At 40.9% G+C, this 14,628-nt stretch overlaps 1 pseudogene across 1 annotated transcript in view; it reads left to right on the forward strand.

The window, feature by feature from the left end:
* Positions 1 to 14,628, forward strand: part of LOC105532393 — a 140,749-nt pseudogene that overhangs the window by 36,001 nt on the left and 90,120 nt on the right. Inside the window, exons 15-19 of the transcript XR_001004966.1 lie at positions 1,761 to 1,834; positions 2,477 to 2,653; positions 5,639 to 5,825; positions 5,909 to 6,088; positions 6,335 to 6,393. The product of XR_001004966.1 is annotated as a ribosome biogenesis protein BMS1 homolog (transcript). The remainder of the gene's footprint in view (positions 1 to 1,760; positions 1,835 to 2,476; positions 2,654 to 5,638; positions 5,826 to 5,908; positions 6,089 to 6,334; positions 6,394 to 14,628) is intronic.

A 14,628-nucleotide genomic window follows, 5' to 3' on the forward strand; every position in this document is an offset into this window, starting at 1 on the left:
CTGGTTCTTTGGCCCTTATGTGAAAATGTTTTAATAACCTTCTAAATGTTGCTCTCCCAGGCTGAGGCAGAAGGGTTGCTTGAGCCCAGGAGGTCAAGGCTGTAATGCACTATGATAGCCACTGCCCTCCAACCTGGGCAACAGAGCAAAAACACTACCATCTCTTAAAATAAGAAAAGTAAGTCAGATCATTCCACTGCCTTGCTCAAAATCCTCCTCAACTTCTCATCTCTCTCAAGTAAACCCAAAATTCTTACAATGACCTAGAACTGTGCCATCTAATATGGTGGGCATTAGCCACCTGTAAGTAAATTTAAACCTATTTAAAATAACATAAAATTTTAAATTTTAATTTAAAATTTAATCTTCAGTCTTGCTAGCCACATTTCAAATGCTTAATAGCCACTTGAAATATTGTAATTTGCTATGGAGTTGGGCAAAGCAGATATATAGCATTTCCATCAGCACAAAAGTTCTATTGGAAACCATTGGTCTAACATCTGGAAAGGTTATTAACTGCCTGCCTGTGGGCAAAACACACTTCCCTGATGCATTTGTTTGGTGGTTGGTTGATTGATTTTTAGATAACTGGAATTTGATACCAGCAGTTATTTGTGTGATTTAAAATTTTAAAAACTTGTATCTTGAAGAGAATACAGAATATTACAACTAAAAAAAAAGTTGCTCTCCCAAATGAGTTTTCACTTGTCTATTTCTTTCATTCTTTTTTCTTTTCCTTTTTTTTTTTCTTTTTTCACACAGGGTCTCACTCTGTCACCCAGGCTGGAGTTCAGTGACGCAATTATGGCTCACTGCAACCTCTGCCTCCCGGGCTCCCAAAGTGCTGAGTTTATAGGCGTGGGCCACTGCACCCAGCCTTACTTATCTATTTCTTTTAAAAATGGGACCTATAATTGAGCCCAGAGCTGCAAAAACAAATGAAGGAATGAATGAGTGAATAAGCTCTTCCCATGGGTTTAGTGCTCTACTCTTAATCTAAATGCTATGTTTTATATAATCTAAGATTTCCTCTAGGTGTGTTACATGATTGTGTTGTGTTGAACTTACACTGAGACTCCTTTTAACACGTGCTGGTATCAGCGTGGGGCTTTTCTATTCACTCTTTGAACTATTCGTTTGGGGGACATAGATAGACCTCTATGTCTCTCATAAACAGTGTCCATTGGCTGGATGTGTTGGCTCATGCCTGTAATCCCAGAGCTTTGGGAGACTGCAACAGGAGGATCATGAGGTCAGGAGTTCAAGACCAGCCTGGCCAATATGGTGATCTCTACTAAAAATACAAAAATTAGCCAGGCCTGGTGGTGGGCGCCTATAATCCCAGCTACTCGGGAGGCTGAGGGAGGAGAATTACTTGAACCTGGGATGCGGAGGTTGCAGTGAGCCAAGATCGTGCCGCTGCACTCCAGCCTGAGTGACAGAGTGAGACTCTGTTTAAAAAAAAAAAAAAGAAAAAGAGTGTCCATTATCTATACTGGAAAAATTGAAACTGATTTTGACATGAAGTTTGACATGAATGTGGATTGGGTCCATTTAGCTTACCTAAACAGATGATGAAATACTAACTGTTTTACGAAGCATTCCCTAGAGCAAAGTTTTGCCTGTGTCTGTGTGTGTAGTGACGGGAATGATGTGAATGAGGCTTGGAACGCGGAGCACACTGTGGGCCTGTGGTGGGTGAGGCCAGCAGCACATGCATGCCTGGCTCACAGAGCAGCCTTTGGGTGTGCTTTTCCCAGAGGAATTCTATGGTGGTTTTGAAGACTTGGAAACAGGGGACGTGCACAAGGGAAAATCAGACCCCGATACTCAGGTGTGACTTTATTGTGGCTGGCTGTTCTTGCTCATTGTGTTCTGAGAGACGCCCACCTTGAGAAATGCAAATCTTACTTGTGATGTGTGAAGATTGCAGACTGGATGGATAGATTTCTTACTAAAGGGTGGTGGGGATGTGGGGGCCAGAGAGAAGCTTTCTTGTTTACTTGTTAAGTTTTGGATAACAATTACTACCGCTTCTTGCCACAGTCATTTGCCAAGTCTGCTGTGAATTTTCATTCACAGAAGTCTTAGCTCCTCGGGCTTACATTCCACTGTTGCCATCATTCTCCTCCTCTTAAATGTAAGTGTCATTTAAAAGAACGAAGTCCCTGTTCTCCCTAATATTTCTTTAGAACAGGGTCTGGGAGCATCTCAGTGAGGGACACATCTGTTATTTTTATTCTAGTTTGTGTTCCCAGCCAGCTTAAGGAATGGCAGCTAATTGTAATGCAGATGTAACCATTTCCTGTAGCAGTACCATGTTATTCAGAGACAAAGGTCGTGTTATGTTTTGTTTTATTGATAATGATAACAGATTTTTGCTAAGATTTTTGTTTAAATAGAACTTTAAAAAGTCTAATGTTTAAAGAAAAGACCTTCATAACTGTACACAAAATTTTTCTTCTGGAAATTTAAGAATGAAGATGTAGAGAAAGAAGTTAAGGAAGAAATTGACCCCAACAAAGAGGAAAGTGCCACGAAAAAGAATTTGGATAAGAAGAGTAAATTGAAGGAGATGTTTGATGCAGATTATGATGAAGGAAAAAGCACATATTTTGATGATCTTAAAGGAGAAATGCAGAAACAAGCACAGGTGAGAAGCCTCAGTTCCTCTCAGCCCCTTGTCAAGACTATCATAGCACAGGAATCCCTGATTTTGTTTGGGTCCCTGCTTCCTATCCTGCTTCTGTGCCTTTCATTTGGACTCCTGCGTAGAGATGCACGTGAGTGTGTTTATTCATGCAGTGAGCTCATTGTTTCTGCAGTCAGAAGGTCACCAGAAAAAGATCCATACCTATTTTGTAACAAGAATTAGGAAACAGAAATGACTGAGGCATGGTCTCTACTTTGGAGACTTTTACAATGTAGTGATCTGAGACAGTGTATTCATTTCAGTGCAAGCATTGGCTGCCTATTCTGATTGCTGCTTCCTGATTTGAATGGCAGGTGATCAGTGGCCCGTGTGGCTTATGGACACACCAGAGCTCCCAGGAGGAGTGCTCTGAAAACTCATCCTGGTCAGAGTTCAGAAGGACATGTGGAATGTAAGGTCTGATGCAGACATAAAGGGAGATGGTGTGGCCCTCCTGCCTGGGGGTGCTGAGCAGGTTGCTGGAGGCGGTGATCTCACTCTGAAGGAGACAGACACAGAAAAGTGTGTACAGTTGATGGTGAGCATCTGAGTTGCGCCTTGTTAGTGAGGCCCGGAGTGCCTGTGTAAGCTGGAACAGATCTAGGTCTTCATTTAGTCAAAGAACTATCTCCTGATTACACATTAGCTTAGTGGTTGCAAGTCTGTGTTGACCTTTGTCAGGCATGACTAGGTTAACTCTGAACTTTTTGCTTCACACCATTTACAATTTAAAATTACCTAGAGCCTTGTGGGCCGTTGGAAAAGACTGAATGTTTCACTCTGAAATGGGAGTCCTTGGAGGGTTTTGAGCAGAGGAGAGACATTCAGGTAATCGGATCACTCTGCCAAGAGATCAGTCGGGTGGCACAAACCAGAGAGCTGGCAGTGGAAATGAGACAGAGTCAAACCCGGATAGACTTTATTTAGAAGCTGGGTCAGTAGGATTTCCTGGTGGACTGAATGTGGGGTGTGTAAGAGGAAATGAGGATGGTGACTGGAAGTTCCTGGAAGGATGGGTTGTTGTAAGTTAGACAGGAAACCCTCTGCAGATGCAGCTTTGGGAAGATGATGTTTGGGTTGGCTGGGTGTCATGCAGACAAGCAGAGTGTCAGGTCTGGAGAGCGAGGTCTGGCGAGGGACTTAGATGTACAGCCCTCAATATGTAGATGCTACTTAAAGCTGTGAGGTGGGCCGGGCGCGGTGGCTCAAGCCTGTAATCCCAGTACTTTGGGAGGCCGAGACGGGCGGATCACGAGGTCAGGAGATCGAGACCATCCTGGCTAACACGGTGAAACCCCGTCTCTACTAAAAAAAATACAAAAAACTAGCCGGGCGAGTTGGCGGGCGCCTGTAGTCCCAGCTACTCGGGAGGCTGAGGCAGGAGAATGGCGTAAACCCGGGAGGCGGAGCTTGAAGTGAGCCGAGATCGCGCCACCGCACTCCAGCCTGGGCGACAGAGCGAGACTCCATCTCAAAAAAAAAAAAAAAAAGCTGTGAGGTGGCCGGGGAGTGAGTGTAGAGTGAGTTGGAGGAGCAGCACTGGTGTGGGCAAGAGAGGACGACTGTGGCCATGAGGCCTAAGCAGTGCCCAGGAGGGAGAAGCAGTGTAAGCATGCACGCATGCGGGAGACCAGCTGTACATGGAGACCACGTGCTGTTCAGACCCTGCTGCCATGTTAACTGCGGTGAAGGCAGAGTTGACCACTGGAGCAGGGGCGTGGAGGCCTTCAGCGAGCTTAGCAAGCACCAATTTTCATGGATATAGGAGAATGGGAACAGAGGAATTGGAGGCTGCGACTGCAGAAAACTTTTGAGGGGTTTTGCTGCAGAGAGAAGCAGAAAAATGGAGCAGTTGGTGGTGGAAGAAGTGGAATCAAAAGGTTTTGAGATGAGAGAGAACAGAGGGAAGAGCTGTTGGAATAAAGTCCAGGAAGAGTGGATGGTGTCTAGTGAGCCAGTGATGTGTGGCCCTGAGTAGAAGCATGGACAAATCATCTGTTCCTGAGCTGCCCGTAGAACTTTCTGTGATCATGGAGATGCACGTCTGTTCTTCCCAATATTGTAATCCTGGCCGCAGGTTGATATGGACCACTTCCAGTGTGGCTAGTGTGATTGAGGAACTGCGTTTTAAATATTATGTAATTGTAATTAATTTTAATTTAAATAGCCACACATAGCTCCCCTACGGGCCAGGTTGGAGCTCTAATAAGGCTGGATATGGGAGGAAACCCTGGTAGAGGGTTGACCATGGAGGTTCTTTTGGTTTTGGAGTGAATCAGGAAACAGCCATCAGCTGAGTGAAGGTGAGGGTGGTGGTGGGTGTTTGAAGACGGGGAAAGTGTGAAAGAATTGTTTGGAGAGGAAGGAAAGAAGGTGTGGACTGGGGATGTTTCCAGTGTTCGGGCACACAGGGCTCCACCGAGTTATCTACATTTGCTGTCCCTTGGAGCAGCAGAGAAGAAAACAGGACATATTCTGAGCAGACTGCAGAGGTAAAATGTGTGGTTTTGTTTGTTTTGTTTTGAGATGGAATCTCACTCTGTCACCCAGGCTGGAGTGCAATGGCATGACCTCAACTCACTGCAACCTCCGTTTCCCGGGTTCAAACGATTCTCTCACCTCTGCCTCCTGAGTAGCTGGGACTACAGGCATGCACCACCGTGCCCAGCTAATTTTTGTATTTTTATTAGAGACAGGGTTTCACCATGTTGGCCAGGTTGGTCTCAAACTCCTAACCTCATATGATCTGCCGGCCTCAGCCTCCCAAAGTGCTGGGATTACAGGCATGGGCCACCGTGCCCCGCCAAATGTGTAGCATTTTTAATAGGATAAAGCCTACATAATTCAGTCCACAGTTCCTTTACTTAGAAATTGCTCCTTTGTTCATGTTAATCTTATGTTTATTACAGATAACGGCATATGTGTTTTTTTTCCTGTCATGTATAGCTGAATCATGCAGAATTTGAAGATCAAGATGATGAAGCCAGAGTTCGGTATGAGGGTTTTCGACCTGGGATGTACGTCCGCGTTGAGATTGAAAATGTTCCCTATGAATTTGTGCAGAACTGACCCCCATTACCCCATTATCCTGGGTGGCTTGGGCAACAGTGAGGGAAATGTTGGATACTTGCAGGTAGTTCCCTTTGCCGGGTATTTGGTGCCTGAGGCTCTGTGGATTTCCCCTCCATCAATCATCTTACCCTCTTGTCCCCTCAGATGCGTCTGAAGAAACATCGCTGGTATAGGAAATCCTCAAGTCCTGAGATCCAGTCATATTTTCTGTAGGGTGGAGGAGGTTTCAGACCATCCCACTCTATTATATCGAAGACCACAATGGAAGACAAAGGCTTCTAAAGTATACCCCACAGCACATGCATTGCGGAGCAGCCTTTTGGGGTAAAATATGATGACAATAACTTGCTTATTGCCAAGATTACACCTTACAGGCTGCATCATTACAGCTTTGTGCTTTTCCTGTCATAAAATTCCACTCCTAAGATTTTTCTCTTTTCTGGGAGCGGGGAGGTGGTTTGGAGTATATATGTAAATCTATATCCAAATCCAAATGTCCATATCCAGTATGTTAAACTAGAATCTAAAATTTGTGGTTTGCTATATTTCTTTTTTTCCTTTTCCTATAACGCCCTATCACTCCACAGGGAACTGGTTTCTTGGCAATACAGTCTATCAGTGGCATAATGGTAACTATCTTGGATGATTTCTTTTACAGATTGGTTTGAGAAATGTATGCTGAATGTGGGTTATTATGTACATGAGACTTTAAGTTGAAAATTATTCATTTTTAGTATTATAAAGTAAATTTCCGTTTGCTTTTAATCTTCCTACATCCTTTTCAGTAGGGTGTGGGAGTAGAGGAGGTGAGGTGGAAGAATTATAATGGTCCTGAAGACATATTCTACTTTTGTGCATCTTTTGGATTTATTTATCTAAGCAAGTACTTAAGAAGTGCTCACCATGTGCCAAGCACCATATGAGGTTGTGAGGAGCCATCAGAGACCAGCCAGACACGAGACTCCCTGCAGCCGTGCTGGGGTAGCAGTCTGTTCACACCATTTTCATTTGACCAGTCAGGCAGGGCAGGGTTTATCGGTCCCATTTAACAGAGAAGAAAGCAGAATAATGAGCAGATGGAACCTGCCCTGGAGGTCCAAATTTTGATTTCCTAAACATTGCAACTGTATTTTTCTTTTCCATTTCATTCTAAATAGATCGTTATAGTGAATTACGTTCCTCTGAAATCACTCTCGGGAGAGTACTCAAGTTGCCCCCGCCACCCCCCCACCTTTTTTTGAGTCAGAGTCTCACTCTGTTGTCCAGGCTGGAGTGCAATGGTGCTATCTTGGCTCACCACAACCTCCGCCTCCTGGGTTCAAGTGACTGTCCTGCCTCAGCCTCCTGAGTAGCTGGAATTACAGGTTGCACCACCACACCCAGCTAATGTTTGTATTTTTAGTAGAGATGGGGTTTCACCATGTTGGCCAGACTGGTTTCGAACTCCTGACCTCAAGTGATCCACCCGTCTCAGCCTCCCAAAGTGCTGGGATTACCTGCGCTCAGCCTCAAGTCACCCTTGTTAGCTTGGCTTACCAATTTTAAAGTTTTGGATTGCTTTTGTCAAACCACTGGGTTGCCAGTTCAAATGGTCTCCCTTATTTTTCTTAGCTAATTGTAAGTAAAATTCACTTTGGTAATGTATTGTGTCACATAGAATTGAAGTTTTTCTCTAGCTGATATTATTACTATTTTCAAATTTTGGGGTTTCCCTTATCCTGATTTTCGGATAGCTGCCACAGGAGTTGTCCTTGATCTGGATAAATCCATAAAAATTGTGAAGAAATTAAAGCTAACTGGTTTTCCATATAAAATTTTCAAAAACACTTCATTTATTAAGGTCTGTATATCTATATATTCTCATATTTATAAATGTCCATATTGTTTGAGAAAAGGAATGAAATACTTCTAAAATATGGGCCTCAAGTTTTTAGAAAAGTATTTGAAATCTTTTATAAACTTCATATTTTGTTTGTTCCTCCGGTCCTGCGTATGCAGGTGGTCCCAGGGCGGCTGGATGCCCATCTGGCAAATGATGGGGGCCTTTGGGTACTGAATGGGGTAGTAGATGTAAAGTATGATACAGAACTCAATAAAGGTGAGCTGCTTCTGTTACAAGACATGCTGTTTTCATTATTGGCTCATTTAATCATCGTAACCATTCTTTCGACTTAACCACCTCCATTTAAATGTGACTACTAAAGATTCAGAGAGATAAATTCGTTTACCCATGGTATTAGCAGGTGGGATGTAAATCCTCACTTTTTTCTCCGAATTCATGCGCCTTCCCACACTAAAATCCAGTCTTGCCTTGTATTTAGCACAGCATTTGTCCCTTGAGCACCACCAGAATGTAGCTGTGGAGTGTACTGAACCCAGTCTTAACCATGTAGTGTTCTATTTCCAAAAATGCTTGGGGGAATCTTCAGAGCCCTTGAGTCAAGAGGTGAATTATTTAAGGCCTTCCTGCATCCTTAAACCTTAGTTTCTTCTTTGAGGACTGTGAAACCTGTAAATTGAAACCACAATTTGAGCCCTCAATTTTGCATTTTACAGAAGCTGGGAATCCCATCCATCCCAGATGCTAGTTTCTGAAGAGAGGAAATGGGTCAAAGAATTTTTTTTAAAGATGAAAACTGCGGTTCATCAGTTCCACAATTTTATGGTGGTGATATGATAATACTTCTCATTGGCTGATAACTGAGCTTAGGTATTTTCTAAGCACTATGCTAGCTGGAAGTGGTTTTTGCTGCTTATTTTAGTTTTCCTTTTTTTTTTTTTTGGTACATAATGTACATATTTGTGGGGTACATGTGATATTTTGATATATGCATACAATGTGTGATCAAATACAGTATCCACCACCTCATTTCTTTGTTTTGTGAATATTCCAAATCTTCTAGCTATTCTGAAATACACAATAAATTATTGTTAACACTTGTCACCATACTGTGCTATTGAACACTAAGACTTATTCCTTCTACCTATTTTTGTACCCATTAACCTCTCTTCATGCCTCGCTCCCTGCTTCCCTTCGCAGCCTCTGGTAACCATCATTCTACTTCCTACCTTCATGAGATCAACTATTTTAGCTCCCATGTATGAGTAAGAGCATGATATTTGTCTTTCTGTGCCTGGCTTATTTCATGCAACATAATGTCCTCCAGTTCCATCTTTGTTGTTTCAATGACAAAATTTCATTCTTTTTATGGCTGAATAATACTCCATTGTGTATATATACCACAATGTTCATTACCTATTCATGCATTGATGGGCACTTAGGTTGATTCTGTATCTTGACTATTGTGAATAGTGCTACGATAAAAATGGGAGTGCAGAGATCTCTTCAATATACTGATTTCCTTTCTTTTGAATATATACATAGCAGTGAGATTGCTGGATCATATGGTAATTGTGTTTTTTATTTTTTGAGGAACCTCCATACTGTTCCACAGTGACTGTACTAGTTTACATTGCCACCAAGAGTGTATGAGGGTTCTCCTTTCTCCATATCCCCCAGCATTGGTTTTTTTTTTTTTTTTTTTTTGCCTTTTTTATAATAGCTATTTTAAGGGGTAAAATGATATCCCATTGTGGTTTTGATTTGCATTTGTCTGATGATTAGTGATGTTGAACATTTTATTATATACCTATTGGCCATTTGTATGTCCTCTATTGTGAAATGTCTGTTCAGATCATTTGCTCAATTTTTTTAAATCAAATTTTTTGTTTTCTGGCTATTGAGTTCCTTATATATTCTGGTTATTAATTCCTTGTGAGATGGATGGTTTGCAAATATTTTCTCCTATTCTTTAGGTGTCTTTTCACTGTGATTGCTTACTTTGCTGTGCTGAAGCTTTTTAGTTTGATGTAATCCCATTCATCTATTTTTGCCTTTATTGCTTATGCCGTTAAGGTCTTACCAAAAAATTTTTGCCCAGACGAATGTTCTGAAGCATTTCCAAATGTTTTCTTCTAGTAGTTTCATAGTTTCAGCTCATACATTTAAATCTTTAATCCACTGTCATTTGATTTTTGCATATGATGAGAGACAGGGTCTAGTTTCATTCTTCTGCATACGAATATCCAGTTTTCTCAGCACCATTTATTGAAGAAACTGTCATTTCTCCAATGTATGTTCTTGGTGCCTTTGTCAAAAATGAAATTGGCTATAAATGCATGTATTTATTTCTCAATTCTCTTTTCCGTTGGTCTATGTGTCTCTTTTTATGCCAGTAACCTACTGTTTTGTTTACTATAGCTTTATAGTATATTTTGAAGTCTGGTAGTGCAACACCTCCAGCTTTGTTTTTTTTTTTGCACAAAATTGCTTTGGCCATTCGGGGTCTTTGGTGGTTCCATATAAATTTTAGGATTTTTTTCCTATTTCTGTGAAGAATGTCATTGGTATTTGGATATGGATTGCATTGAATCTGTAGATTGCTTTTAGTACTGTGGACATTTTAACAATATTAATTCTGCCAGTCCATGAGCATGGGATATCTTTCCATTTTAATGTCATTCACCAGTGTTTTTACTCTTTTTTTTTTGAGACAAGGTCTCAGTTTGGTGCAATCTTGGCTCACTGCAATCTCTGCCTCCCAGGTTCAAGCGATTCTCCCATTTCAGCCTCCTGAGTACCTAGGATTACAGGAGTGTGCCACCACACCTAATTTTTTGTGTGTGTGTGTGTGTGTGTGTGTGTGTGTATTTTTAGCGGAAACAGGGTTTTGCCATGTTGGCCAGTCTGATTTTGAACTCCTGACCTCAGGTGATCCAGTCGCCTCCGCCTCCCAAAGTGTTGGGATTACAGGTGTGAGCCACAGTGCCCAGCCTGTTTTATATGTTTAATTGTAGGATCTTTTACTTTTTTGGTTAAATTTATTCCCAGGCGTTGGGAGTTTTTTGGTAGCTATTGTAAATGAGATTGCTTTCTTGATTTCTTTTTCAAATTATTCACTGTTGGTGTATGGAAATGCTACTTTTTTTTTTTCTTTTTTTCTTTCTTTCTTTTTGTTGAGACAGAGTTTCTCTCTTGTTGCCTAGGCTGGAGTAAAATGGCATGATCTTGGCTCACTGCAACCTCCATCTCCTGGGTTCAAGCGATTCTCCTGCCTCAACCTCCCGAGTAGCTGGGATTACAGGTATGTGCCACCATGCCTGACTAATTTTGTACTTTTAGTAGAGACAGGTTTTCTCCTTGTTGGTCAGGCTGGTCTCGAACGCCCGACCTCAGGTGATCCACCCACCTTGGCCTCCCAAAATTCTGGGATTACAGACGTGAGCCACCGCACCTGGCCTGCTACTGATTTTTTAATGTTGATTTTGTATCCTGCAACTTTACTGAATTCATGTATCAGTTCTACCAGTTTTTTTGGTGGAGTCTTTATGTTTTGCTAAATATAGGGTCATGTCATTTGTAAACAAAGATAATTTGACTTTTTCCTTTCCAATTTGGATGCCCTTTATGGTTTCTGCTGCTTATGAAAAGGACCTTAGGATTGTGACATGTAGTTGTCTTTTGTTACATACATGAAGTGCTTTTAGAAGCTAGTTTTCTGTCATTGTCAGCAGATTAGATTCTCAAGTCAGAGTTCATCAGGGCCTAATTAAATTTTACCTTAGGCCTAGCCCAAGTTTTGGGGGGACAGTGCATTGCTGGTACTGTCTGTGTTGGTGATCCTGGGTGAAGACTTATAGAATCAGAATGGTACCTGAAGGGTTGTTCAAGATTATCTAATTCCTACTCATTTTAAAGACAAAAGCGTTGAAACTAAGACAATCACTAAGTTTACTAATAGCAGAGCTTAGGGTAGAACTGAGTCTTTAAGTTCGTTATATCATGTGTACATCAAAAGAAGGTTCTTGGAGAAGTGGTTTTTGAGAAATTGCAATTTAGGGAGAAGAATGTCCTATTTTTGACAACTTTGAAGAGACTTTCTAACCTTGGGTTTATAATAGAAAAAAATGGTTATAATATGTAACTTAATTACCTTTTATGTGCCAATAAATATATCTCTTCAACGTCATTTATAGTGTCAGCAAAGGGTTCCATACATTGGATATGTCATACATGTTATTTAATCTGTCGTTATTGGATATTTAAGTTTTGATTCTTTTGTGTTATTCAGAAAATGGAAACATAATTTTCAAAACAGCCAATAGGAAAGAAATGTGTAGATTCACTCAAAAATGTCCCAGGCTCATCAAGATTTATATCAGAGTCAGAAGTGGACAGGTGGGTGCTACTTCATCATGCTCCTTAGTATTCTTTCTAATGGGTCAAAGGGACGTTTTCTCAAAGGTTTTGCTAAAATGTTGTATGGAAATTTCTCACTGTTGATTCCTGGAACTGCCAGATAAGGTCCCTTATGATTTCTGCTCTGGCTTTGTAGTTTTCAGCCTTTCCCAAGAACAGCAGAAAATGAACAAGCTCCAGGTGAGTCATTTATTTAGCCCTTACTTTGCACTGTGCGTGTGTGTGTGTGTTTAGTGAGTTTTATGAATGGGACCCATATACTAAATTGGAAACGTAGAAATAGTTAAAAATCACCTTCAGGCAAAATACTATTTGAATAAAACAGCAATTCTCAAAATGTGGTCTGCAGATCCCTGGGAGCTCCAAGACCCTCTCAAGGGGTCTATGAGGTTGAGACTCAGAGTGCTAAGATGTAGATTACCTTTTACACTGTTGATACTTGCACTGATGGCATGAAAGCAATGCTAAATAGATTACTGCCTGTTTGGCATAAAATAGACAATGACATTGATACAAACAAATGTTATTTTTTTTTTTTTTGAGATGGAGTCTCGCTCTGTTGCCCAAGCTGGAGTGCAGTGGCATAATCTCGGCTCACTGCAGCCTCCGCCTCCCAGATTCAAACCATTCTCCTGCCTCAGCCTCCTGAGTAGCTGGGATTACAGGCACCTGCCACCATGCCCAGCTAATTTTTGTATTTTTAGTAGAGAAAGGTTTCCCCATGTCAGCTAGGCTGGTTTCAAATTCCTGACCTCAAATGATTCTCCCACCTCAGCCTCCCAAAATGCTGGGATTACAGGCGTGAGCTACCATGCCAGGCCACAAATGTGATTTTAAAAGTATATTTTAGCCAGACACGGTGGCTCACGCCTGTAATCCCAGCACTTTGGGAGGCCGAGGCGTGAGGATCACAAGGTCAGGAGATCGAGACCACCCTGGCTAACACGGTGAAACCCCATCTCTACTAAAAATACAAAAAATTAGCCAGGCGTGGTGGCGGGCGCCTGTAGTCCCAGCTACTCGGGAGGCTGAGGCAGGAGAATGGTGTGAACCCGGGAGGCGGAGGTTGCAGTGAGCCGAGATCGCGCCACTGCACTCCAGCCTGGGTGACAGAGCCAGACTTTGTCTCAAAAAAAAAAAAAAGAAATACATATATATATATAAAAAATATCTTTTATAACAATGTGTCAACATTTGAGTAATATTTCTGAGGTATATGTTCAGAGACAAACTCAAGCAATTTAGGAGGACAAAGTGATACAGAGAAGTGAGGAATAAGTTATAGGTTGATTAGGACAATACTACCCTAAAATATAATATTTGAGGAAAGTCTGGAATTAAATGAGAGAGAGCGCCAAGTAGAAATCTGAGGGAGCAGCATTGTGGGTAGGAAAAACAGCAATACAGACACCCCAAAGCATGTTCCAGAAACAGTATGTAGGATATTGAAGCTAGAGAGATATGACTTAGGGAAAGAATGTTAAGAGGTAACATCAAAAAGGTAGAGGAAGCTAGAATATGTACGGCCCTTGTAGGCTGTAGAAAACACTGAATTTTGATTTTTTTTTTTTTTTTTTTGCTCATTTAAAAATAATCCTTTACATAATCAAAGGAATATACATAATGAAACCTTAACTTAGTGGGGAAAGAATTTAGCCATTCAATAATAAGGATGGTATAAGCTATAGATTTTATATAAATGTCTTTTAACAGATGAAGGAAGTTCCCTTCTTTTCCTAGTTTGTTCAGAGATTTTGTCATGAATGGATCTTGAATTTTGTCAAATGTTCTTCTGCTTTTTTTGAGATAATCATGTTGTTTTTCTTTTTTAGTTTGTTAGCATAGTGAACTACATTGATTGATATTCAAATATAGAATCAACCTTGCATTGCCAGGATAAGTTGGTCTTAATGTGTATATTTTTATATATTGTTGAATTGGATTTGCTAACATTTTGTTGAGGATTTTTGCATCTATCACCATGAGGAATATTGATCAGTGATCAATATACTAGTAAATGTTTAATAATCAGATTTTAGGGATTGGGAAAGAAATTTGATTTATACTGTTTACCAATTTCTGTGGTATAAATACTCCCACCATGGCAAATTTCAAGCTACAACGTGCTAGCCAGTTCCTGAAAACTTAACCATCAGCTCTTCTGAGCTGATACAAACTGGTGCCAGCAGCCACTGTAGTTGTCATTTCTGATAATGTTTTTGTTAGATTTGGGTCTCAGGGTCATGTGAGCCTATAAAATGAGTTGAGAATGGTTATTTTTTCTTGGTTTTATGGAAGAAATTGCATATAATTGGTATTGTTTCTGCCTTATTGTTTGATTGAATTCACCAATGAAACTATTTAGGCCTGAAGTTGTCTTTGTTCAAAGGTTTTGTATACTTGTTTTAATTGAAGTGAAATTCACATACTATTCATCAATTAAAATTATACAATTGTGAGGTATTAATATATAGTACATTCACAGTGTTGTGTAACACCACTTCTACCTAGTTTCAAAACATTTTCACCATCCCAAAAGAAAACCCTGTACCCATTAAGCAGTCATTCCCCGTTCTCTCTCCCACTATCCCCTGGCAACCACTAA

This window comes from Mandrillus leucophaeus, unplaced genomic scaffold, assembly GCF_000951045.1.
Source record: "Mandrillus leucophaeus isolate KB7577 unplaced genomic scaffold, Mleu.le_1.0 Scaffold1206, whole genome shotgun sequence".
In the NCBI taxonomy this organism is placed as follows: domain Eukaryota; kingdom Metazoa; phylum Chordata; class Mammalia; order Primates; family Cercopithecidae; genus Mandrillus; species Mandrillus leucophaeus.